Source organism: Oncorhynchus gorbuscha, linkage group LG04, assembly GCF_021184085.1.
Source record: "Oncorhynchus gorbuscha isolate QuinsamMale2020 ecotype Even-year linkage group LG04, OgorEven_v1.0, whole genome shotgun sequence".
Taxonomy (NCBI): Eukaryota; Metazoa; Chordata; class Actinopteri; order Salmoniformes; family Salmonidae; genus Oncorhynchus; species Oncorhynchus gorbuscha.
Window position 1 is genome coordinate 77,835,056 of NC_060176.1, and position 25,349 is coordinate 77,860,404.

The window sequence follows — 25,349 nt, forward strand, 5'->3', positions numbered from 1 at the left end:
CATCAGAACTGTTACATTCCATCAGGACCTTTACATTCCATCAGAACTGTTTCATTCCACCAGATCTAGGTTACATTCCATCAGAACTGTTACATTCCATCAGAACTGTTTCATTCCACCAGATCTAGGTTACATTCCATCAGAACTGTTACATTCCATCATGACCTTTACATTCCATCAGAACTGTTACATTCCATCAGAATTCCACCAGATCTAGGTTACATTCCCATTCCATCAGAACTGTTTCATTCCACCAGATCTAGGTTACATTCCATCAGAACTGTTACATTCCACCAGATCTAGTTACATTCATCAGAACTGTTACATTCCATCAGAACTCAGAACTGTTACATTCCACCAGATCTAGGTTACATTCCATCAGAACTGTTACATTCCACCAGATCTAGGTTACATTCCATCAGAACTGTTACATTCCACCAGATCTAGGTTACATTCCACCAGATCTGTTACATTCCACCAGATCTAGGTTACATTCCACCAGACTGTTACATTCCATCAGATCTGTTACATTCCACAGATCTAGGTTACATTCCATCAGATCTAGGTTACATTCCACATTAAATCAGATCCATAGGTTACATTCCACCAGATCTAGGTTACATTCCACCAGATCTAGGTTACATTCCACCAGGACTGTTACATTCCATCAGAACTGTTACATTTAGGTTACATTCCACCAGAACTGTTACATTCCATCAGAACTGTTACATTCCACCAGATCTAGGTTACATTCCACCAGGACTGTTACATTCCATCAGAACTGTTACATTCCACCAGATTCATAGAATTACATTCCACCAGATCTAGGTTACATTCCATCAGAACTGTTACATTCCATCAGATCTAGGTTACATTTCCATCAGAACTGTTACAGATACTGTTACATTCCATCAGATTCCTCAGAACTGTTACATTCCATCAGACTGTTACATTCCATCAGGACCTTTACATTCCATCAGAACTGTTACATTCCATCAGAACTGTTACATTCCATCCAGATCTAGGTTACATTCCACCAGGACTGTTACATTCCATCAGAACTGTTACATTCCACCAGTTACATCCATTCCCAGATCTAGTTACATTCCATCAGATCTAGGTTACATTCCACCAGGTTACATTCCACTGTGTTCAGATCAGAACTGTTACATTCCACCAGATCTAGGTTACATTCCATCAGAACTGTTACATTCCATCAGGACTGTTACATTCCATCAGAACTGTTACATTCCATCAGAAGATTCCACCAGATCTAGGTTACATTCCATCAGAACTGTTACATTCCATCAGAACTGTTTCATTCCACCAGATCTAGGTTACATTCCATCAGAACTGTTACATTCCATCAGAACTGTTACATTCCACCAGATCTAGGTTACATTTCCATTCAGATCTAGGTTACATTCCATCAGAACTGTTACATTCCAGATCTAGGTTACATTCCACCAGATCTGTTACATTCCACCAGATCTAGGTTACATTCCACCAGGACTGTTACATTCCATCAGATCTAGGTTACATTCCACCAGGAACTTTACATTCCACCAGATCTGTTACATTCCACCAGATCTAGGTTACATTCCACCAGGACTGTTACATTCCATCAGAACTGTTACATTACTGTTACATTCAGGTTACATCAGAACTGTTACATTCCATCAGATCTAGGTTACATTCCATCAGAACAGTCACATTCCATCAGATCAGGTTAGTTACATTCCATCAGAACTGTTACATTCCACCAGATCTAGGTTACATTCCACCAGATCTAGATTACATTCCACCAGATCTAGGTTACATTCCATCAGAACTGTTACATTCCATCAGAACTGTTACATTCCACCAGATCTAGGTTACATTCCATCAGAACTGTTACATTCCATCAGAACTGTTACATTCCATCAGATCTGTTACATTCCATCAGAACTGTTACATTCCACCAGAGAACTGTTACATTCCACCAGGTTACATTCCATCAGAACTGTTACATTCCATCAGATCTAGATTACAGTCCATTCCACCAGATCTAGATTACATTCCACCAGACTGTTACATTCCATCAGAACTGATCTAGGTTACATTCCACCAGATCTAGGTTACATTCCATCAGAACTGTTACATTCCATCAGGACCTTTACATTCCATCAGAACTGTTACATTCCATCAGAACTGTTTCATTCCACCAGATCTAGGTTACATTCCATCAGAACTGTTACATTCCATCAGAACTGTTTACATTCCACCAGATCTAGGTTACATTCCATCAGAACTGTTACATTCCACCAGATCTAGGTTACATTCCATCAGAACTGTTTCATTCCACCAGATCTAGGTTACATTCCATCAGAACTGTTACATTCCACCAGATCTAGGTTACATTCCACCAGATCTGTTACATTCCACCAGATCTAGGTTACATTCCACCAGGACTGTTACATTCCACTAGATTTAGGTTACATTCCACCAGGAACTTTACATTCCACCAGATCTGTTACATTCCACCAGATCTAGGTTACATTCCACCAGGACTGTTACATTCCATCAGAACTGTTACATTCCACCAGATATAGGTTACATCACCAGAACTGTTACATTCCATCAGATCTAGGTTACATTCCATCAGAACAGTCACATTAAATCAGAACTGTGTTATATTCCATCAGAACTGTTACATTCCACCAGATCTAGGTTACATTCCACCAGATCTAGGTTACATTCCACCAGGACTGTTACATTCCATCAGAACTGTTACATTCCATCAGATCTAGGTTACATTCCATCAGAACTGTTACATTCCACCAGATCTAGGTTATATTCCACCAGATCTAGGTTACATTCCATCAGATCTAGGTTACATTCCACCAGGACTGTTACATTCCATCAGAACAGTCACATTAAATCAGAACTGTGTTACATTCCATCAGAACTGTTACATTCCACCAGATCTAGGTTACATTCCATCAGAACTGTTACATTCCACCAGATCTAGGTTACATTCCATCAGAACTGTTACATTCCATCAGAACTGTTACATTCCACCAGATCTAGGTTACATTCCATCAGAACTGTTACATTCCATCAGATCTAGGTTACATTCCATCAGAACTGTTACATTCCATCAGATCTAGGTTACATTCCATCAGAACTGTTACATTCCACCAGATCTAGGTTATATTCCACCAGATCTAGGTTACATTCCATCAGAACTGTTACATTCCATCAGAACTGTTACATTCCACCGGATATAGGTTACATTCCATCAGAACTGTTACATTCCATCAGATCTAGGTTACATTCCATCAGAACTGTTACATTCCATCAGATCTAGGTTACATTCCATCAGAACTGTTACATTCCACCAGATCTAGGTTATATTCCACCAGATCTAGGTTACATTCCATCAGATCTAGGTTACATTCCACCAGGACTGTTACATTCCATCAGAACAGTCACATTAAATCAGAACTGTGTTACATTCCATCAGAACTGTTACATTCCACCAGATCTAGGTTACATTCCATCAGAACTGTTACATTCCACTAGATTTAGGTTACATTCCACCAGGACCTTTACATTCCACCAGATCTGTTACATTCCACCAGATCTAGGTTACATTCCATCAGAACTGTTACATTCCACCAGATCTAGGTTACATTCCATCAGAACTGTTACATTCCATCAGAACTGTTACATTCCACCAGATCTAGGTTACATTCCATCAGAACTGTTACATTCCATCAGAACTAGGTTACATTCCATCAGAACTGTTACATTCCATCAGAACTAGGTTACATTCCATCAGAACTGTTACATTCCATCAGATCTAGGTTACATTCCATCAGAACTGTTACATTCACAGATTAGGTTACATTCCATCAGAAGAACTGTGTTACATTCCACCAGATTAGGTTACATTCCACCAGATCTAGGTTACATTCCACCAGATCTAGGTTACATTCCACCAGATCTAGGTTACATTCCACCAGGACTGTTACATTCCATCAGAACTGTTACATTCCATCAGATCTAGGTTACATTCCATCAGAACTGTTACATTCCACCAGATCTAGGTTACATTCCACCAGATCTAGGTTACATTCCATCAGATCTAGGTTACATTCCACCAGGACTGTTACATTCCATCAGAACAGTCACATTAAATCAGAACTGAGTTACATTCCATCAGAACTGTTACATTCCACCAGATCTAGGTTACATTCCACCAGATCTAGGTTACATTCCACCAGATCTAGGTTACATTCCACCAGATCTAGGTTACATTCCACCAGATCTAGGTTACATTCCACCAGATCTAGGTTACATTCCACCAGATCTAGGTTACATTCCACCAGGACTGTTACATTCCATCAGATCTGTTACATTCCACCAGATCTAGGTTACATTCCACCAGGACTGTTACATTCCATCAGAACTGTTACATTCCACCAGATCTAGGTTACATTCCACCAGGACTGTTACATTCCATCAGAACTGTTACATTCCACCAGATCTAGATTACAGTCCACCAGATCTAGATTACATTCCACCAGGACTGTTACATTCCATCAGAACTGTTACATTCCATCAGAACTGTTTCATTCCACCAGATCTAGGTTACATTCCATCAGAACTGTTACATTCCATCAGAACTGTTACATTCCATCAGGACCTTTACATTCCATCAGAACTGTTACATTCCATCAGAACTGTTTCATTCCACCAGATCTAGGTTACATTCCACCAGGACTGGTACATTCCATCAGAACTGTTACATTCCACCAGATCTAGATTACAGTCCACCAGATCTAGATTACATTCCACCAGGACTGTTACATTCCATCAGAACTGTTTCATTCCACCAGATCTAGGTTACATTCCATCAGAACTGTTACATTCCATCAGGACCTTTACATTCCATCAGAACTGTTTCATTCCACCAGATCTAGGTTACATTCCATCAGAACTGTTACATTCCATCAGAACTGTTTCATTCCACCAGATCTAGGTTACATTCCATCAGAACTGTTACATTCCACCAGATCTAGGTTACATTCCATCAGAACTGTTTCATTCCACCAGATCTAGGTTACATTCCATCAGAACTGTTACATTCCACCAGATCTAGGTTACATTCCACCAGATCTGTTACATTCCACCAGATCTAGGTTACATTCCACCAGGACTGTTACATTCCACTAGATTTAGGTTACATTCCACCAGGAACTTTACATTCCACCAGATCTGTTACATTCCACCAGATCTAGGTTACATTCCACCAGGACTGTTACATTCCATCAGAACTGTTACATTCCACCAGATATAGGTTACATCCACCAGAACTGTTACATTCCATCAGATCTAGGTTACATTCCATCAGAACAGTCACATTAAATCAGAACTGTGTTATATTCCATCAGAACTGTTACATTCCACCAGATCTAGGTTACATTCCACCAGATCTAGGTTACATTCCACCAGGACTGTTACATTCCATCAGAACTGTTACATTCCATCAGATCTAGGTTACATTCCATCAGAACTGTTACATTCCACCAGATCTAGGTTATATTCCACCAGATCTAGGTTACATTCCATCAGATCTAGGTTACATTCCACCAGGACTGTTACATTCCATCAGAACAGTCACATTAAATCAGAACTGTGTTACATTCCATCAGAACTGTTACATTCCACCAGATCTAGGTTACATTCCATCAGAACTGTTACATTCCACCAGATCTGGGTTACATTCCATCAGAACTGTTACATTCCATCAGAACTGTTACATTCCACCAGATCTAGGTTACATTCCATCAGAACTGTTACATTCCATCAGATCTAGGTTACATTCCATCAGAACTGTTACATTCCATCAGATCTAGGTTACATTCCATCAGAACTGTTACATTCCACCAGATCTAGGTTATATTCCACCAGATCTAGGTTACATTCCATCAGAACTGTTACATTCCATCAGAACTGTTACATTCCACCGGATATAGGTTACATTCCATCAGAACTGTTACATTCCATCAGATCTAGGTTACATTCCATCAGAACTGTTACATTCCATCAGATCTAGGTTACATTCCATCAGAACTGTTACATTCCACCAGATCTAGGTTATATTCCACCAGATCTAGGTTACATTCCATCAGATCTAGGTTACATTCCACCAGGACTGTTACATTCCATCAGAACAGTCACATTAAATCAGAACTGTGTTACATTCCATCAGAACTGTTACATTCCACCAGATCTAGGTTACATTCCATCAGAACTGTTACATTCCACTAGATTTAGGTTACATTCCACCAGGACCTTTACATTCCACCAGATCTGTTACATTCCACCAGATCTAGGTTACATTCCATCAGAACTGTTACATTCCACCAGATCTAGGTTACATTCCATCAGAACTGTTACATTCCATCAGAACTGTTACATTCCACCAGATCTAGGTTACATTCCATCAGAACTGTTACATTCCATCAGAACTGTTACATTCCACCAGGACTGTTACATTCCATCAGATATAGGTTACATTCCATCAGAACTGTTACATTCCACCAGATCTAGGTTACATTCCATGAGAACTGTTACATTCCACCAGATCTAGGTTACATTCCATCAGAACTGTGTTACATTCCATCAGAACTGTTACATTCCACCAGATCTAGGTTACATTCCACCAGATCTAGGTTACATTCCACCAGGACTGTTACATTCCATCAGAACTGTTACATTCCATCAGATCTAGGTTACATTCCACCAGGACTGTTACATTCCATCAGAACAGTCACATTAAATCAGAACTGTGTTACATTCCATCAGAACTGTTACATTCCACCAGATCTAGGTTACATTCCACCAGGACCTTTACATTCCACCAGATCTGTTACATTCCACCAGATCTATGTTACATTCCATCAGAACTGTTACATTCCACCAGATCTAGGTTACATTCCACCAGGACTGTTACATTCCATCAGAACTGTTACATTCCACCAGATATAGGTTACATCCACCAGAACTGTTACATTCCATCAGATCTAGGTTCCATTCCATCAGAACAGTCACATTAAATCAGAACTGTGTTATATTCCATCAGAACTGTTACATTCCACCAGATCTAGGTTACATTCCATCAGAACAGTCACATTAAATCAGAACTGTGTTACATTCCATCAGAACAGTCACATTAAATTAGAACTGTGTTACATTCCACCAGATCTAGGTTACATTCCACCAGATCTAGGTTACATTCCACCAGATCTAGGTTACATTCCACCAGGACTGTTACATTCCATCAGAACTGTTACATTCCATCAGATCTAGGTTACATTCCATCAGAACTGTTACATTCCACCAGATCTAGGTTACATTCCACCAGATCTAGGTTACATTCCATCAGATCTAGGTTACATTCCACCAGGACTGTTACATTCCATCAGAACAGTCACATTAAATCAGAACTGTGTTACATTCCATCAGAACTGTTACATTCCACCAGATCTAGGTTACATTCCACCAGATCTAGGTTACATTCCACCAGATCTAGGTTACACTCCACCAGATCTAGGTTACATTCCACCAGATCTAGGTTACATTCCACCAGATCTAGGTTACATTCCACCAGATCTAGGTTACATTCCACCAGGACTGTTACATTCCATCAGATCTGTTACATTCCACCAGATCTAGGTTACATTCCACCAGGACTGTTACATTCCATCAGAACTGTTACATTCCACCAGATCTAGGTTACATTCCACCAGGACTGTTACATTCCATCAGAACTGTTACATTCCACCAGATCTAGATTACAGTCCACCAGATCTAGATTACATTCCACCAGGACTGTTACATTCCATCAGAACTGTTACATTCCATCAGAACTGTTTCATTCCACCAGATCTAGGTTACATTCCATCAGAACTGTTACATTCCCATCAGGACCTTTACATTCCATCAGAACTGTTACATTCCATCAGAACTGTTTCATTCCATCAGATCTAGGTTACATTCCACCAGGACTGTTACATTCCATCAGAACTGTTACATTCCACCAGATCTAGATTACAGTCCACCAGATCCACCAGATCTAGATTACATTCCACCAGGACTGTTACATTCCATCAGAACTGTTACATTCCATCAGACTGTTTCATTCTAGGTTACATTCCATCAGAACTGTTACATTCCATCAGGACCTGTTACATTCCATCAGAACTGTTACATTCCATCAGAACTGTTTCATTCCACCAGATCTAGGTTACATTCCATCAGAACTGTTACATTCCATCAGAACTGTTTCATTCCACCAGATCTAGGTTACATTCCATCAGAACTGTTACATTCCACCAGATCTAGGTTACATTCCATCAGAACTGTTTCATTCCACCAGATCTAGGTTACATTCCATCAGAACTGTTACATTCCACCAGATCTAGGTTACATTCCACCAGAACTGTTACATTCCACCAGATCTAGGTTACATTCCACCAGGACTCTTACATTCCATCAGAACAGTCACATTAAATCAGAACTGCGTTACATTCCATCAGAACTGTTACATTCCATCAGATCTAGGTTACATTCCATCAGAACTGTCACATTCCACTAGATCTAGGTTACATTCCACCAGGACCTTTACATTCCACCAGATCTGTTACATTCCACCAGATCTAGGTTACATTCCATCAGAACTGTTACATTCCACCAGATCTAGGTTACATTCCATCAGAACTGTTACATTCCACCAGGACTGTTACATTCCATCAGAACTGTTACATTCCACCAGATCTAGGTTACATTCCACCAGGACTGTTACATTCCATCAGAACTGGTACATTCCACCAGATCTAGATTACAGTCCACCAGATCTAGATTACATTCCACCAGGACAGTTACATTCCATCAGAACTGTTACATTCCATCAGAACTGTTTCATTCCACCAGATCTAGGTTACATTCCATCAGAATTGTTACATTCCATCAGAACTGTTTCATTCCACCAGATCTAGGTTACATTCCATCAGAACTGTTACATTCCATCAGAACTGTTACATTCCATCAGACTGTTACATTCCATCAGAACTGTTACATTCCATCAGAACTGTTTCATTCCACCAGATCTAGGTTACATTCCATCAGAACTGTTACATTCCACCAGATCTAGGTTACATTCCATCAGAACTGTTTCATTCCACCAGATCTAGTTTACATTCCATCAGAACTGTTACATTCCATCAGAACTGTTACATTCCACCAGGACTGTTACATTCCATCAGAACTGTTACATTCCACCAGGACTGTTACATTCCATCAGAACTGTTACATTCCACCAGGACTGTTACATTCCATCAGAACTGTTACATTCCAACAGATCTAGGTTACATTCCATCAGAACTGTTACATTCCATCAGTTCTAGATTACATTCCACCAGAACAGTCACATTAAATCAGAACTGTGTTATATTCCATCTGAACTGTTACATTCCACCAGATCTAGGTTACATTCCACCAGATCTAGGTTACATTCCACCAGGACTGTTACATTCCATCAGAACTGTTACATTCCATCAGATCTAGGTTACATTCCACCAGATCTAGGTTACATTCCACCAGGACTGTTACATTCCATCAGAACTGTTACATTCCATCAGATCTAGGTTACATTCCACCAGATCTAGGTTTCATTCCACCAGATCTAGGTTACATTCCATCAGAACTGTTACATTCCATCAGGACCTTTACATTCCATCAGAACTGTTACATTCCATCAGAACTGTTTCATTCCACGAGATCTAGGTTACATTCCACCAGATCTAGGTTACATTCCACCAGGACTGTTACATTCCATCAGAACTGTTACATTCCACCAGATCTAGATTACAGTCCACCAGATCTAGATTACATTCCACCAGGACTGTTACATTCCATCAGAACTGTTACATTCCATCAGAACTGTTTCATTCCACCAGATCTAGGTTACATTCCATCAGAACTGTTACATTCCATCAGGACCTTTACATTCCATCAGAACTGTTACATTCCATCAGAACTGTTTCATTCCACCAGATCTAGGTTACATTCCATCAGAACTGTTACATTCCACCAGATCTAGGTTATATTCCACCAGATCTAGGTTACATTCCATCAGATCTAGGTTACATTCCACCAGGACTGTTACATTCCATCAGAACAGTCACATTAAATCAGAACTGTGTTACATTCCATCAGAACTGTTACATTCCACCAGATCTAGGTTACATTCCATCAGAACTGTTACATTCCACTAGATTTAGGTTACATTCCACCAGGACTCTTACATTCCATCAGAACAGTCACATTAAATCAGAACTGCGTTACATTCCATCAGAACTGTTACATTCCATCAGATCTAGGTTACATTCCATCAGAACTGTCACATTCCACTAGATCTAGGTTACATTCCACCAGGACCTTTACATTCCACCAGATCTGTTACATTCCACCAGATCTAGGTTACATTCCATCAGAACTGTTACATTCCACCAGATCTAGGTTACATTCCATCAGAACTGTTACATTCCACCAGGACTGTTACATTCCATCAGAACTGTTACATTCCACCAGATATAGGTTACATTCCACCAGGACTGTTACATTCCATCAGAACTGGTACATTCCACCAGATCTAGATTACAGTCCACCAGATCTAGATTACATTCCACCAGGACAGTTACATTCCATCAGAACTGTTACATTCCATCAGAACTGTTTCATTCCACCAGATCTAGGTTACATTCCATCAGAATTGTTACATTCCATCAGAACTGTTTCATTCCACCAGATCTAGGTTACATTCCATCAGAACTGTTACATTCCATCAGAACTGTTACATTCCATCAGGACCTTTACATTCCATCAGAACTGTTACATTCCATCAGAACTGTTTCATTCCACCAGATCTAGGTTACATTCCATCAGAACTGTTACATTCCACCAGATCTAGGTTACATTCCATCAGAACTGTTTCATTCCACCAGATCTAGTTTACATTCCATCAGAACTGTTACATTCCATCAGAACTGTTACATTCCACCAGGACTGTTACATTCCATCAGAACTGTTACATCCCACCAGGACTGTTACATTCCATCAGAACTGTTACATTCCACCAGGACTGTTACATTCCATCAGAACTGTTACATTCCACCAGATCTAGGTTACATTCCATCAGAACTGTTACATTCCATCAGTTCTAGATTACATTCCACCAGAACAGTCACATTAAATCAGAACTGTGTTATATTCCATCAGAACTGTTACATTCCACCAGATCTAGGTTACATTCCACCAGATCTAGGTTACATTCCACCAGGACTGTTACATTCCATCAGAACTGTTACATTCCATCAGATCTAGGTTACATTCCACCAGATCTAGGTTACATTCCACCAGATCTAGGTTACATAACATCAGGACTGTGTTACATTCCAATGGAACTGTTACATTAGCTCAGAACTCTGTTACATTACATCGGGAGCGTGTTACATAACATCAAGACTGTGTTACATTCCAATTGAACTGTTACATTCCATCAGAACTGTGTTACGATCCATCAGGACTCTGTTACGATCCATCAGCACTGTGTTACATTCCAATGGAACTGTTACATTAGATCAGAACTCTGTTACATTACATCGGGAGTGTGTTACATAACATCAGGACTGTGTTTCATTCCAATGGAACTGTTATATTCCATCAGAACTGTGTTACGATCCATCAGGACTCTGTTACGATCCATCAGAACTGTGTTACATTGCATTAGAACTGTGTTACATTCCATTAGAACTGCAACATTAAATCAGAACTGTGTTACATTGCATTAGAACTGTGTTACATTCCATTAGAACTGCAACATTAAATCAGAACTGTGTTACATTGCATCAGAACTGTGTTACATTGCATTAGAACTGTGTTACATTCCATTAGAACTGCAACATTAAATCAGAAATGTGTTACATTGCATTAGAACTGTGTTACATTCCATTAGAACTGCAACATTAAATCAGAAATGTGTTACATTGCATTAGAACTGTGTTACATTCCATTAGAACTGCAACATTAAATCAGAAATGTGTTACATTCAAAGATAACTGTTACATCCCATTAGACCAGTTTTACAATACATAACGACTGTTAATTTTAAATCAGAACTGTGTTACTTTCCATCAGAAATATTACATTAAATCAGGACTGTGCTACATTCCATTAGGAATGTGTTACATTAAATCAGAACTGTTACATTCCATCAGAACTGTTACATTCCATCAGAACTGTTACATTCCATCAGAACTGTTACATTGCATCATAACTGCAGGAAGCAAACCACAGCAACCGATGCATCACACCCCTCTTTATTGGAGGGGATCAGACGAGGTTCAGATGACATACTCTATATTTTGTTTCTTCTCTTGGCATCAACTATTCATTCAGGGTTTAATCTGTTCCACAACCTTCACATGCTAATCTGTCCGAATGTACCATGAGGCTCCAGGGTGAAGTTTCACCTAGCTACAGATCTGTGATCAACTTCCACTCCCCAAATTCTAACCCTAGCAATTAGTTGGGGAAATGCAAAACTGACCCAAGATCAGCATCTAGGGGCAACTTTACCCATATTTACATTTACATTTAAGTAATTTAGCAGACGCTCTTACCCTACACCATACCATTAGAGGGGAACTACTTCAATCCATCTGAAATGCTACAAGCATTTGGACAATTTAGAGACGCAATGGTGTACTATCCTTTACCAGCCATTACTTCTCATTGAATCATGCTGTTTTCAAATGCTAAATGGTCCTGTGGCAGTTTCCAATGACATTCAGCTGTGAGGACAGTAGCTGTCAGGACAGTAGCTGTGAGGACAGTAGTTGTCAGGACAGTAGCTGTGAGGACAGTAGCTGTGAGGACAGTAGTTGTCAGGACAGTAGCTGTGAGGACAGTAGCTGTGAGGACAGTAGCTGTCAGGACAGTAGCTGTGAGGACAGTAGCTGTCAGGACAGTAGCTGTGAGGACAGTGGCTGTGAGGACAGTAGCTGTCAGGACAGCTGTGAGGACAGTAATGTGAGGACAGTAGCTGTGAGGACAGTAGCTGTCAGGACAGTAGCTGTGAGGACAGTAGCTGTCAGGACAGTAGCTGTGAGGACAGTAGCTGTCAGGACAGTAGCTGTGAGGACAGTAGCTGTCAGGACAGTAGCTGTGAGGACAGTAGCTGTCAGGACAGTAGCTGTGAGGACAGTAGCTGTGAGGACAGTAGCTGTGAGGACAGTAGCTGTCAGGACAGTAGCTGTGAGGACAGTAGCTGTCAGGACAGTAGCTGTGAGGACAGTAGCTGTGAGGACAGTAATGTCAGGACAGTAGCTGTGAGGACAGTAGCTGTCAGGACAGTAGCTGTGAGGACAGTAGCTGTCAGGACAGTAGCTGTGAGGACAGTAGCTGTGAGGACAGTAGCTGTCAGGACAGTAGCTGTGAGGACAGTAGCTGTGAGGACAGTAGCTGTCAGGACAGTAGCTGTGAGGACAGTAGCTGTGAGGACAGTAGCTGTCAGGACAGTAGCTGTGAGGACAGTAGCTGTGAGGACAGTAGCTGTGAGGACAGTAGCTGTCAGGACAGTAGCTGTGAGGACAGTAGCTGTGAGGACAGTAGCTGTGAGGACAGTAGCTGTCAGGACAGTAGCTGTGAGGACAGTAGCTGTGAGGACAGTGGCTGTGAGGACAGTAGCTGTCAGGACAGCTGTGAGGACAGTAACTGTGAGAGTTCTTTGGTCAGTGGGAGATCGTGACTGTACCATACCCAGGGGTCCTTCCCACTGATTCCTGAGAACCAGATAAAAAAGAACTTCCTGGAATCTCAAGTGTCCCTAACCTTTCCAACCAGCCAACGTGCAAATGTAGGCATACTAAATAGCTAACTGGGATATGAAAACTTATGAAGGAACCAGATTGTATAAGAAACAGATTTTGGGACTTAAAATCAAAAGCTTTTACAACTTTTCTAGCTATTATTTCACATCTCCGTCTGCACCAGTTTACACAGCTGATAAACATTGAGAGAAATTAAAGTTTCTCAGACGAATGGATAGAGAGAGAGAGAACGAGGACGAGAGGGGAAGGGGTGTGGTGAGAACAGTATGGTGATTTGAGCATTTACATTTAGATGGATGTGCCATTTTGGAGATGAGGAAACACTTTTTGAAAGAATCTCTTTGCAAAGTCATCAAAAATAGAAAAAAAGCTCTTAAATATGTACGGATAAATGAAAGGTTTGAAGGAAGCATGAAGTTTGAAGGACATCACAACAGTGTGAACCTTGAACTTAAACATGCTAGCCCATCTCATTTACTGGAATGAATGCAAAATTTGACGATTTCTTCAGTCTTATGTTGAGGCTCTGTGATTTGATTGGACTATCGGGGTACATTGGTTGTCCCCATAGGAGAACCCTTTTTGATTCCAGGTAGAACCCTTTTTGGTTCCGGATACTGCAGAATCCTTTTGGGTTACATGTAGAACTCTCTAATGGAAAGGGCTCTTGCAGCTCCAACCTGAACACTTTCTTTCTCCGATCAGCACTTTGAAAGAGACACCAGACTATTAGTGGCTAGGAAACTGTATTGATAGACTGATCAATATACTGCATCCTCCATCACCATGGAGACAATCTCAGTCAAGTGAAAAAGTGTAATGCAGTAAGGTTGGTTATAACTGCAGTTTTTAGGACACACTACCGTGCTTTTTGAGTGGTTCTGATTTACAAATGAGTTTCAATCAGACAGTCTAATCTTTTACTAATAGTTGACTGAAAGGCCATTTTGATTTTACAATTTCTTATTATCTCAGGAGATTGACATGCCTGTCTTGTTTCAAGGTGCTAGTATTATTAGTTACCTCTGCCTTTGTAAACCATGTTTCTATATTCTTTATTCCACATTTCAATAAAACACTAAAGCAATAGCTTTGATATATATATATAATATAATATATAATATATAATATATATATATATATATATAATATATATATATATAATATATATATATATATATATCAATATATATATATATATATATATATATATATATATATATATATATATATATATATATATATATATATATATATATATATATATATAATATATATATATATATATATATATATATATATATATATATTTGCCAATTAATTATTACTATTATTATTCATGTATCAATACAAAATCTTTCTAATGCTGTGTAAAATACTTGTTCATTCTTTCTCCAGGACTTGGACCCATCCCAGCAGCTCAGAGAGGGATTTAGAGGGAAAGAGAGAGATGTATGCATCAAATGATAACAATCTCCTTACAGCAATAGGCCTTTTTTGTCACTGTTAATCCCAGGCGGTGTGCGAGGCACCACCGAGCGCTTTGCATACTGATGATCCCATCACATTCCACTTTATCAGTTCTTGCGGGAGGGCTCGGTCTGGGAGGCGGCTGTGCTGCTATTAGGGATGTGCCTCTGAAACACCTGGTGCTGCCTACCACGATAACTTCAGACGACTCCTTTGTCAACATTAAGGCAAGTGGATCCTCAGATTACGAGAGCAAGCGACGATCGAGGAGGAAAAGAGAAAACGATAAGGCCCCTCTTTTACTCTTTCTGGTCTTCCCTGTCACTTTTTTATCAGGCGTTGAAGAAAAACGCTAACTTGCTCTCTGAAAAATGAAGTTGTACTGCTTACATATACATTATTTCGGTCGAGGGTGAACCATGTATTACAAATCCTCTGTAAATTGCTTGGAGAGCCATGCATCTTTTCTGTTCTTCCTGAGGCCTTTACTGTACGCTTTAGATGAAGTTGTATTGATGGTGGGTATTTAAAAAAAAAAAAGTTACCCAACTTCAATGATAGATGGAGGGCTTTTTGTGTCCCCATTCAGACAAGCTCACGATGAATGGGAGGGTCATTGATTCTGGCATTGGAAACATGTCGGCAGGTTTCATACATCGTCTCCATGGGCAGCAGCAGCTTACATGTGGTCAACGCTCATTATTGTTGAGTCACATTTTAGCAACTTCGACAACAAAGTGACAATGTGTTGGTGATTGTAATCTGTGGGCTCTAGAAACAAATCTATGTAGGATATTTAAGTTTATTTATTGTATTATAGTTGTCAATTACAATTGAAATAATGCTCTTTTAAATCCAATGGTGCCTTTTTGTTTGTGTCAGAAATGTCAGAAGTGTCCTAAAGGCTCTCCGTTCTGTGGCAGGGGTAAGGTGTCCATATTAGGACAGCCTCCTAGGGTCTGAGTGGGCCAAAAGCACTTGCTGTGATTCAAACCAAACAGGATTACTTAGGTAATCCAGGTAATGGGTCGCATTATCCAGATTTCTGACATGCTGGATATGCTCTTTAGGCTTTACAAAAGAAAAGGAGAGAGAGAGAGGGGAAGAGAGAGAGAGAGAGGGGGGAGAGAGAGAGAGCGAGAGTGGAGAGTTGTATATCCCCTGAGCGCTAGTAGCCTTTCAGCTTCAGCCTGCTTATTTGATTTTTACGTTATTTAACATTACCCCTTCCAATTTAGTCGAGTAAAAAATGAATTTCTCAGCATATGAAGGTTCACAGTAGCCTACTAAGATGAACCGGTTAAGTGCAACTGACTTGTGACGAAGCAGAGAGCCGGTGCAGCCCACTTAACCATTGATTTTCCAATTTTTTTATGGCCATCACCATTCCATGGGTCATAACTCCATGAGAGGGTGACAGGAAGTGACACTATGACAGCGATAAAGCAGGTCAAATGTTAGATGCCTAAAAAAGGGGCACATTGATTTCAAAATGGATATCTGTCTATTCAATTCATGAATAGAACCCACAGTAGAGTATAACTTCTTTAATCATTGTGTGGATGTCATTTACCGAATAAATTGTATTAGTGACTTGCATTAGTTTAGTTGTGTTCATCGGTATGTCCCACAGTGTTTGGGAGATGTTCTGTTCTGTCTACACTGATACAGTAAAGCGGGGATCATCAACTGTACATTCCAATATTTTATTACGTTGATGGACGGAGGGCCGTAACCAGGCCTGGAATTTGGTGATTTTACAGGCAAGGCCATCTGGCCTACACAAGTTACCCAATCTGCAGGGTCACCAAGGTCATCTGCAGGGGCATCAAGGCCATCTGGCCTACACAAGTTACCCAATCTGCAGGGTCACCAAGGTCATCTGCAGGGGCATCAAGGCCATCTGGCCTACACAAGTTACCCAATCTGCAGGGGCACCAAGGCCATCTGGCCTACACAAGTTACCCAATCTGCAGGGGCACCAAGGTCATCTGCAGGGGCATCAAGGCCATCTGGCCTACACAAGTTACCCAATCTGCAGGGGCACCAAGGCCATCTGGCCTACACAAGTTACCCAATCTGCAGGGGCACCAAGGTCATCTGCAGGTCATCTGGGGCATCAAGGCCATCTGGCCTACACAAGTTACCCAATCTGCAGGGGCACCAAGGCCATCTGGCCTACACAAGTTACCCAATCTGCAGGGGCACCAAGGTCATCTGCAGGGGCATCAAGGCCATCTGGCCTACACAAGTTACCCAATCTGCAGGGGCACCAAGGACATTTGGCCTACACAAGTTACCCCATCTGCAGGGGCACCAAGGTCATTTGGCCTACACAAGTTACCCAATCTGCAGGGGCACCAACGCCATTTGGCATAAACAAGTTACCCGATCTGCAGGGGCACCAAGGACATTTGGCCTACACAAGTTACCCAATCTGCAGGGGCACCAAGGCCATTGCAAGGGCACCAAGGCCATCTGGCCTACACAAGTTATCCAATCTACAGGGGCACCAAGGCCATTTGGCCTACACCAGTTACCCAATCTGCAGGGGCACCAAGACCATCTGGCCTACACAAGTTACCCAATCTGCAGGGGCACCAAGGCCAACTGCTGGAGAACCAATGCCATTCCTCATCCACGATGGATACTACAGCTGGCTCAGGTCCATAGAGCTATATTCCGAACCACATTCCTGTAAAGTTTAGACAGCATCTCATGTTAAATACTGTTGAAGTTATATGGCTACAGGTTCATCTGTCTCACCTAAAGCCAATTCTTGTGGGAAGCTGCTATAGACCACCAAGTGCTAACATACTGTTGAAGTAATATGGCTACAGGTTCTTCTGCCTCACCTAAAGCCCATTCTTGTGGGAAGCTGCTATAGACCACTAACAGTGCTAACAGTCAGTATCTGGATAATATGTGTGAAATGCTTGATAATGTATGTGATGTCAACAGAGAGGTTTACTTCCAGGGTAATTTCAATATTGACTTCATTTCATCAAGCTGCACACTCAAGAAAAAGCTTAAACCTGTAACCAGTTTCTGGAACCTGGTTCAGGTTATTAGTCAACCTTCCAGGGTAGTAACAAACAGCACAGGAATGAAATCATCATTATGTATTGATCACATCTTTACTAATGCTGCAGAAATGTGCTTTAAAGCAGGATCCAAATCCATAGGATGTAATGATCACAATATAGTATCCATATCTATGATAACCAAAGTTCCAAAGGCTGGGCCTAATATAGTGTAGAAGAGGTCGTACAATACGTTTTGTAATGATTCCTATGTTGAAGAATGAAATAATATTTGTTGGTCTGTGGTGTGTAATGAGGAGCAACCAGACGCTGCACTTGACACATTTATGAAATGGCTTTTTCCAGTTACTAATAAGCATGCACTCGTTAAGAAAATGACTGTAACAACATTTAAATCCACTTGGATTGATGAAGAATTGAAAAATGGTATGGTTGAGAGGGATGAGGCAAAAGGTATGGCGTAACGTACTGACAATGGGGAAATTCTGTCAGTAAACTGAATAAAAGAAGAAGAAACTATACTATGAAACAAAAATAAATGATATAAAGAAAGATAGAAAAAGATAGATAGAAAGATAGAAAAAGCTTTGGAGCACCTTAAATGAAACTACAGGAAAAGGCAGGCCGAACAGGCCCCCATTATTAAAACCTAGCGGAACGTTTCGACAAAATCTGGTGAAATTGCAGAGCGTGAAATACAAAATAAATTATTATTTGTCATGTTTTGTCATATATTGTCTTGTCATTATGCTTTCCCTTCTGTTCGTTTCCCCCTGCTGGTCTTATTAGGTTCGTTCCCTTTTTCTATCCCTCTCTCTCCCCCTCCCTCTCTCTCTTCTCTCTATCGTTCCGTTCCTGCTCCCAGCTGTTCCTATTCCCCTAATCAATCATTTAGTCTTCCCACACCTGTTCCCGATCCTTTTCCCTGATTAGAGTCCCTATTTCTCTCCTTGTTTTCCGTTCCTGCCCTGTCGGATCCTTATCTATTGTTCACCGTGCTGTGTTTGTGTATCGCCCTGTCGTGTCGTGTTTCCCTCAGATGCTGCGTGGTGAGCAGGTGTCTGAGTCTGCTAGGTTCAAGTGCCTTCCCGAGGCAACCTGCTGTTCAAGATCGAGTCTCCAGTCGGTTCTCGTCATTACGAGTGGAAGTTGTGTTTTTTGATTGTATTTTACTTTACTGGATTAAAGACTCTGTTTTCGCCAAGTCGCTTTTGGGTCCTCATTCACCTGCATAACAATTATTATTGTCATACATGTATGCTCTCATTGGCTGGCCCTGACTTCATATTCATCACCAAACCCACTGGTTCTAGTGGTAAAGTCTTTTCTAGGTAAAGCCCCACCTTATCTCAGCTCACTGGTCACTATAGCAGCACCCACCTGTAGCATGCGATTCATCAGGTATATTTCACTGGTCACACCCAAAGCCAAATCCTCCTTCGGCCACCTCTCCTTACAGTTCTCTGCTACCAAATGACTGGAACGAACTGCAAAAATCACTGAAGCTGGAGACTCATATCTCCCTCACTAACTTTAAGCACCAGCTGACAGAACAGCTCACAGATCAATGCACCTATACATACCCCATCTGTAAATAGCCCATCCAACTACCTCATCCCCATATGGTTATTTATTTATTTATTTTGCACCCCATTATCTCTACTTGCACATTCATCTTCTGCACATCTATCACTCCATTGTTTAATTGCTAAATTGTAATTATTTCACCATTATGGCCTATTTATTGCCTTACCTCCCTTATCTTACCTCATTTGAACACTCTGTACATACACTGTTTCTATTTTTCTATTGTATTATGTTTGTTTATTCCATGTGTAACTGTGCTGTTGTTTGTGTTGCACTGCTTTGCTTTATTTTGGCCAGGTCGCAGTTGAAAATGAGAACTTGTTCTCAACTAACCTACCTGTTTCAATAAAGGTTAAATAAAAAAATGTAGTGAAAACATTCAATTGATTGTAAATGAAGGAAATGTCCTAAGAGCTCCGAGACAGGCTTGTGCCGAGGCACAGATTTGGGGAAGGGTACCAAAACCTGTCTACAGCGTTGAAGGTTCCCAAGAACACAGTGGCCTCCATCATTCTTAAATGGAAGAAGTTTGGAGCCACCAAGACTGTTCCTAGAGCTGGCCGCTCGGCCAAACTGAGCAATCGGGGAAAAAGGGCCTTGGTCAGGGAGGTGTCCAAGAACCCGATTGTCACTCTGAAAGAGCTCCAGAGTTTCTATGTGGAGATGGGAGAACCTTCCAGATGGACAACCATCTCTGCAGCACTCCACCAATCAGACTTTTATGGTAGAGTGGCCAGACGGAAGCCACTCTTCGGTAAAAGGGACATGATAGCCCCCTTGGTGTTTTCCAAAAAGCACCTAAGGACTCTCAGTTAATGAGAAACAAGATTCTCTGGTCTGATGAAACCAAGATTGAACTCTTTGGCCTGAATGCAAAGAGTCACGTCTGGAGGAAACCTGGCACCAGCCCTGAAGCATGGTGGTGGCAACATTATGCTGTGGGGATGTTTTTCAACAGCAGGGATTGGGAAACTGGTCAGGATCAAGGGAAAGAAGAACAGAGCAAAGTACAGAGGGATTATTGATAAAAACCTGCTCCAGAGCGCTGAAGACCTCAGACTGGGGCGAAGGTCCACCTTCCTACAGGACAACGAACCTAAGCACACACCCCAAGAAAAATCCAGGAGTGGCTTTGGGACAAGTCTCTGAATGTCCTTGTGAGGCCCAGCCAGAGCCCTGACTAGAACCCGATGGAGCATCTCTGAAGACACCTGAAAATAGCTGTGCAGCTATGCTCTCCATCCATCCTGACAGAGCTTGAGAGGATCTGAATTGGATGAACTCCCCAAATACAGGTGTGCCAAGCTTGTAGCATCATACCCAAGAAGACTCAAGGCTGAACTCGCTACAGCAAAGTACTGAGTAAAGGGTCTGAACTTATGTAAATGTGAGATTTCAGTTTTTTATTCTTAGTACATTTTCAAAAAATTCTAAAAACGTGATTTTGATTCATCATTATGGGGTATTGTGATGTCATTCTGGGGTATTGTGAAGTCATTATGGGGAATTGTGAAGTCATTATGGGGAATTGTGATGTCATTATGGGGTATTGTGATGTCATTATGGGGTATTGTGATGTCATTATGGGGTATTGTGAAGTCATTATGGGGAATTGTGTGTAGATTGATGAGGGGGGAAAAAATATGTAGTCCATTTTAGAAGAAGGCTATAATGTAACAAAATGTTGAAAAATTCAATGGGTCTGAATATTTTCAGAATTCACTGTATATGCAGTACCAGAAAAGGTTGGACACACGTACTCATGTATGTTTTTAATTTTTTATTTATTGTTACTATTTTCTACATTGCAGAATATTATTGAAGACGTCACGACTATAAAATAACAAATGGAATCATGTAGTAACAATACAATTGAAAGAAGTGTTAAACAAATCAAAATATCTTTTCTATTTGAGATTCTTCAATGTAGCTTAGCTGCCCCTTTTAGGGCGTCGTTGTTTTGGTTCACCGGGTGGGATCCGATCCATTGTCCTGGGTGGTGGGCAAAAGACAGGATCCGCTTCAGGAGTTGACGTTGACCAGAAGCCGGCTGGGATCCGATCCATTGTCCTGGGTGGTGGGCAAAAGACAGGATCCGCTTCGGGAGTTGACGTTGACCAGAAGCCGGCTGGGATCCGATCCATTGTCCTGGGTGGTGGGCAAAACACAGGATCCGCTTCGGGAGTTGACGTTGACCAGAAGCCGGCTGGGATCCGATCCATTGTCCTGGGTGGTGGGCAAAACACAAGATCCGCTTCGGGAGTTGACGTTGACCAGAAGCCGGCTGGGATCCGATCCATTGTCCTGGGTGGTGGGCAAAAAACACAGGATCCGATCCATTGTCTGGGTGGTGGGGGAGTTGACGTTGACCAGAAGCCGGCTGGGATCCGATCCATTGTCCTGGGTGGTGGGCAAAACACAGGATCCGCTTCGGGAGTTGACGTTGACCAGAAGCTGGCTGGGATCCGATCCATTGTCCTGGGTGGTGGGCAAAACACAGGATCCGCTTCGGGAGTTGACGTTGACCAGAAGCCGGCTGGGATCCGATCCATTGTCCTGGGTGGTGGGCAAAACACAGGATCCGCTTCGTGAAAGTCGTATTCCTGGTCGTAATGATGGTGAGTTGACGTTGCTCTTATATCCTGTAGTGCCTCCCAACTCTATGTAATAAAAGCTAAGATTACCTGGGGTACCAATCTAAGAAATAACAGGTAAAAAAACTAAATACTGCATAGTTTCCTAGGAACACGAAGCGAGGCTGACATCTCTGTCGGCGCCAGAAGCCCAGGTGGTCTGTATGCAGTGACTGTGAAGATTGTGAAGAAATACCATCTGCATGGGCTCAGGGCAACGGGGTTGCCAGGGGGTTTGGGACCAGGTTATTTTCTGAGAGGATATTGGCCCTCCCTGTGTAAGCCTCCCATAGAGAAGTGTCTTGCTGATATAAAGTGGAGGATTATTCACAGGTTTACTGGTAGAGATACATGTCTCACCTTGATCCAACAGGGACTGCCGAGTAAACCTGTTGAGGCAGATAACAATTGCAATGTGGAAGACCAGGAAACATGAGATGCAGGGGGCAGGGGGTACGGACCCCAGAGCTGTACTGCTTGGGCTGGTGAGGGCTCTGCAGACACAGGAGCATGTACAGTACCAGTCAAAAGTTGGGACACACCTACATTGAAGAATAATAGTGAAGACATCAAAACTATGAAATAACACATATGGAATCATGTAGTATACAAAAAGGTGTTAAACAAATCAAAGTAGCCACCCTTTGTCTTGATGACAGCTTTGCACACTCTTGGCATTATCTCAACCAGCTTCATGAGGTAGTCACCTGGAATACATTTAAATTAACAGGTGTGCCTTGTTAAAAGTTAACTTGTGGAATTTCTTTCCTTCTTGATACATTTTCAGCCAATCAGTTGTGTCGTGACAAGGTAGTGTTGATATACTGAAGATAGCCGTATTTGGAAAAAGACAGACAGCTCAAATAAGCAAAGAGAAACGACATTCCATCATTACTTTAACCCTCCTGTTGTGTTCGTTTCATGTTAATTAATTCTGTCTTCACGGTCCAAAATGACCATCCCCATTATAGATGATTATAAATCCTTAATAATACATATATTATCATCTAATATTGTGTTATATCCTTTTTATCAACTTAAGTTATTGTGAACATTACAAGTTTTGAACTTCCATATTCTTTGTATGGCCTGTAGGCCTCAATGACCTGAGCTCATACAACTCGTGTTTGAGTTTAAAAAAGCATCATGTATGGATTATTTTGACAATAACAAATACTGAGATGAAACATATTGTGCTATTTATCACAGACTAATTAACCTCTAATGCATCTTCACTGTCAGTTTCCTGGCCTCTCTCCTCCTAAGCAGTGTCATGATCAAAGATATGATCAAGAGCCTCATATACAGTATATTGTTTGGTCATTGTGCTGCCACAGAATTAATTGTGAGCAAGGCCTCCCATAAGCTTTTATATACCAGAGCTGCGAGAAAAGTTCTATATATTATTGAAACAATGTTGCAATTGTTTGTGAGAATGCCAACAGGTGTGGTTCCCGTGGAGGAATTATTCTATTGGGGAAAGGTTCCCGTGGGGGAATTATTCTATTGGGGAAAGGTTCCCGTGGGGGTTGCCATGGAAGCCGAGAAGGGGGGGTGAAGTGTGTGTGTGTGTGTGTGTGTGTGTGTGTGTGTGTGTGTGTGTGTGTGTGTGTGTGTGTGTGTGTGTGTGTGTGTGTGTGTGTGTGTGTGTGTGTGTGTGTGTGTGTGTGTGTGTGTGTGTGTGTGTGTGTGTGTGTGTGTGTGCTCAAACACACATGCACGTGGGGGGTCTGGGAGAGTAAGTTTGTCCATCTGGTGAATGGGCATGTGTCTGAACTCAATTTTATACACAAATTGTAGTCTCACCCATTCATTTCTAATGAACGTTTATATATAAAACACCCAAAATATAATGAAAATCATCCAAATGTATTTTGTGTGTTCAGATGCCCTGTGTGGACAAAGTCATGGAACCTTATGACAATCAGATTAAATGAACAAAAATTTTCAGAGAGAGAGAGAGAGAGAGAGAGAGAGAGAGAGAGAGAGAGAGAGAGAGAGAGAGAGAGAGAGAGAGAGAGAGAGAGAGAGAGAGAGAGAGAGAGAGAGAGAGAGAGAGAGAGAGAGAGGACGGTTAATGGGATAAAACGGATTCTGTCAGTCCGTGGTGAGTAATCGCAGTCCTGATGTCAACATTTTTCAGTGAGAGAGAGATCTTATCAATCGGTCCAATTTGACCCGCAACACAACAGAAGGGTTAGATTATTGTTAATCTAACTGCACTGTCCAATGTACAGTAGCTATTACAGTGAAAAAATACATGCCATTGTTTGAGGAGTGTACATAACAACAAAACTCTTAACATGGCAACTGGTTTGATACATTCACCGCTGAAGGTAAATAATGTACTTACTTAGTAATCTTTATATGATGTGTCATCCTGAGGGTCCCAGAGATAGAATGTAGCATGATTTTTCCATTTTTATATTCAAATATAGGAACTGGGTTCAACAGTTTGAACCCCTGCTGTCTCTTTGCTCATAAGACTTTGGGGACCAAATAAAACCACCTGCGGGCTGAATTCGGCCCTCTGGCCCCCAGTTGGGGAACCCTGCAGAAAAGGATTCTACAGATCTCAGCCACAGCTCTCCCTTGTACTCTACTTCCTCTTATACAGACCCCTCTCTCCATGCCTCCTCTCTCTCCTCTCGCTCAATCCCAATGACGATGTGACA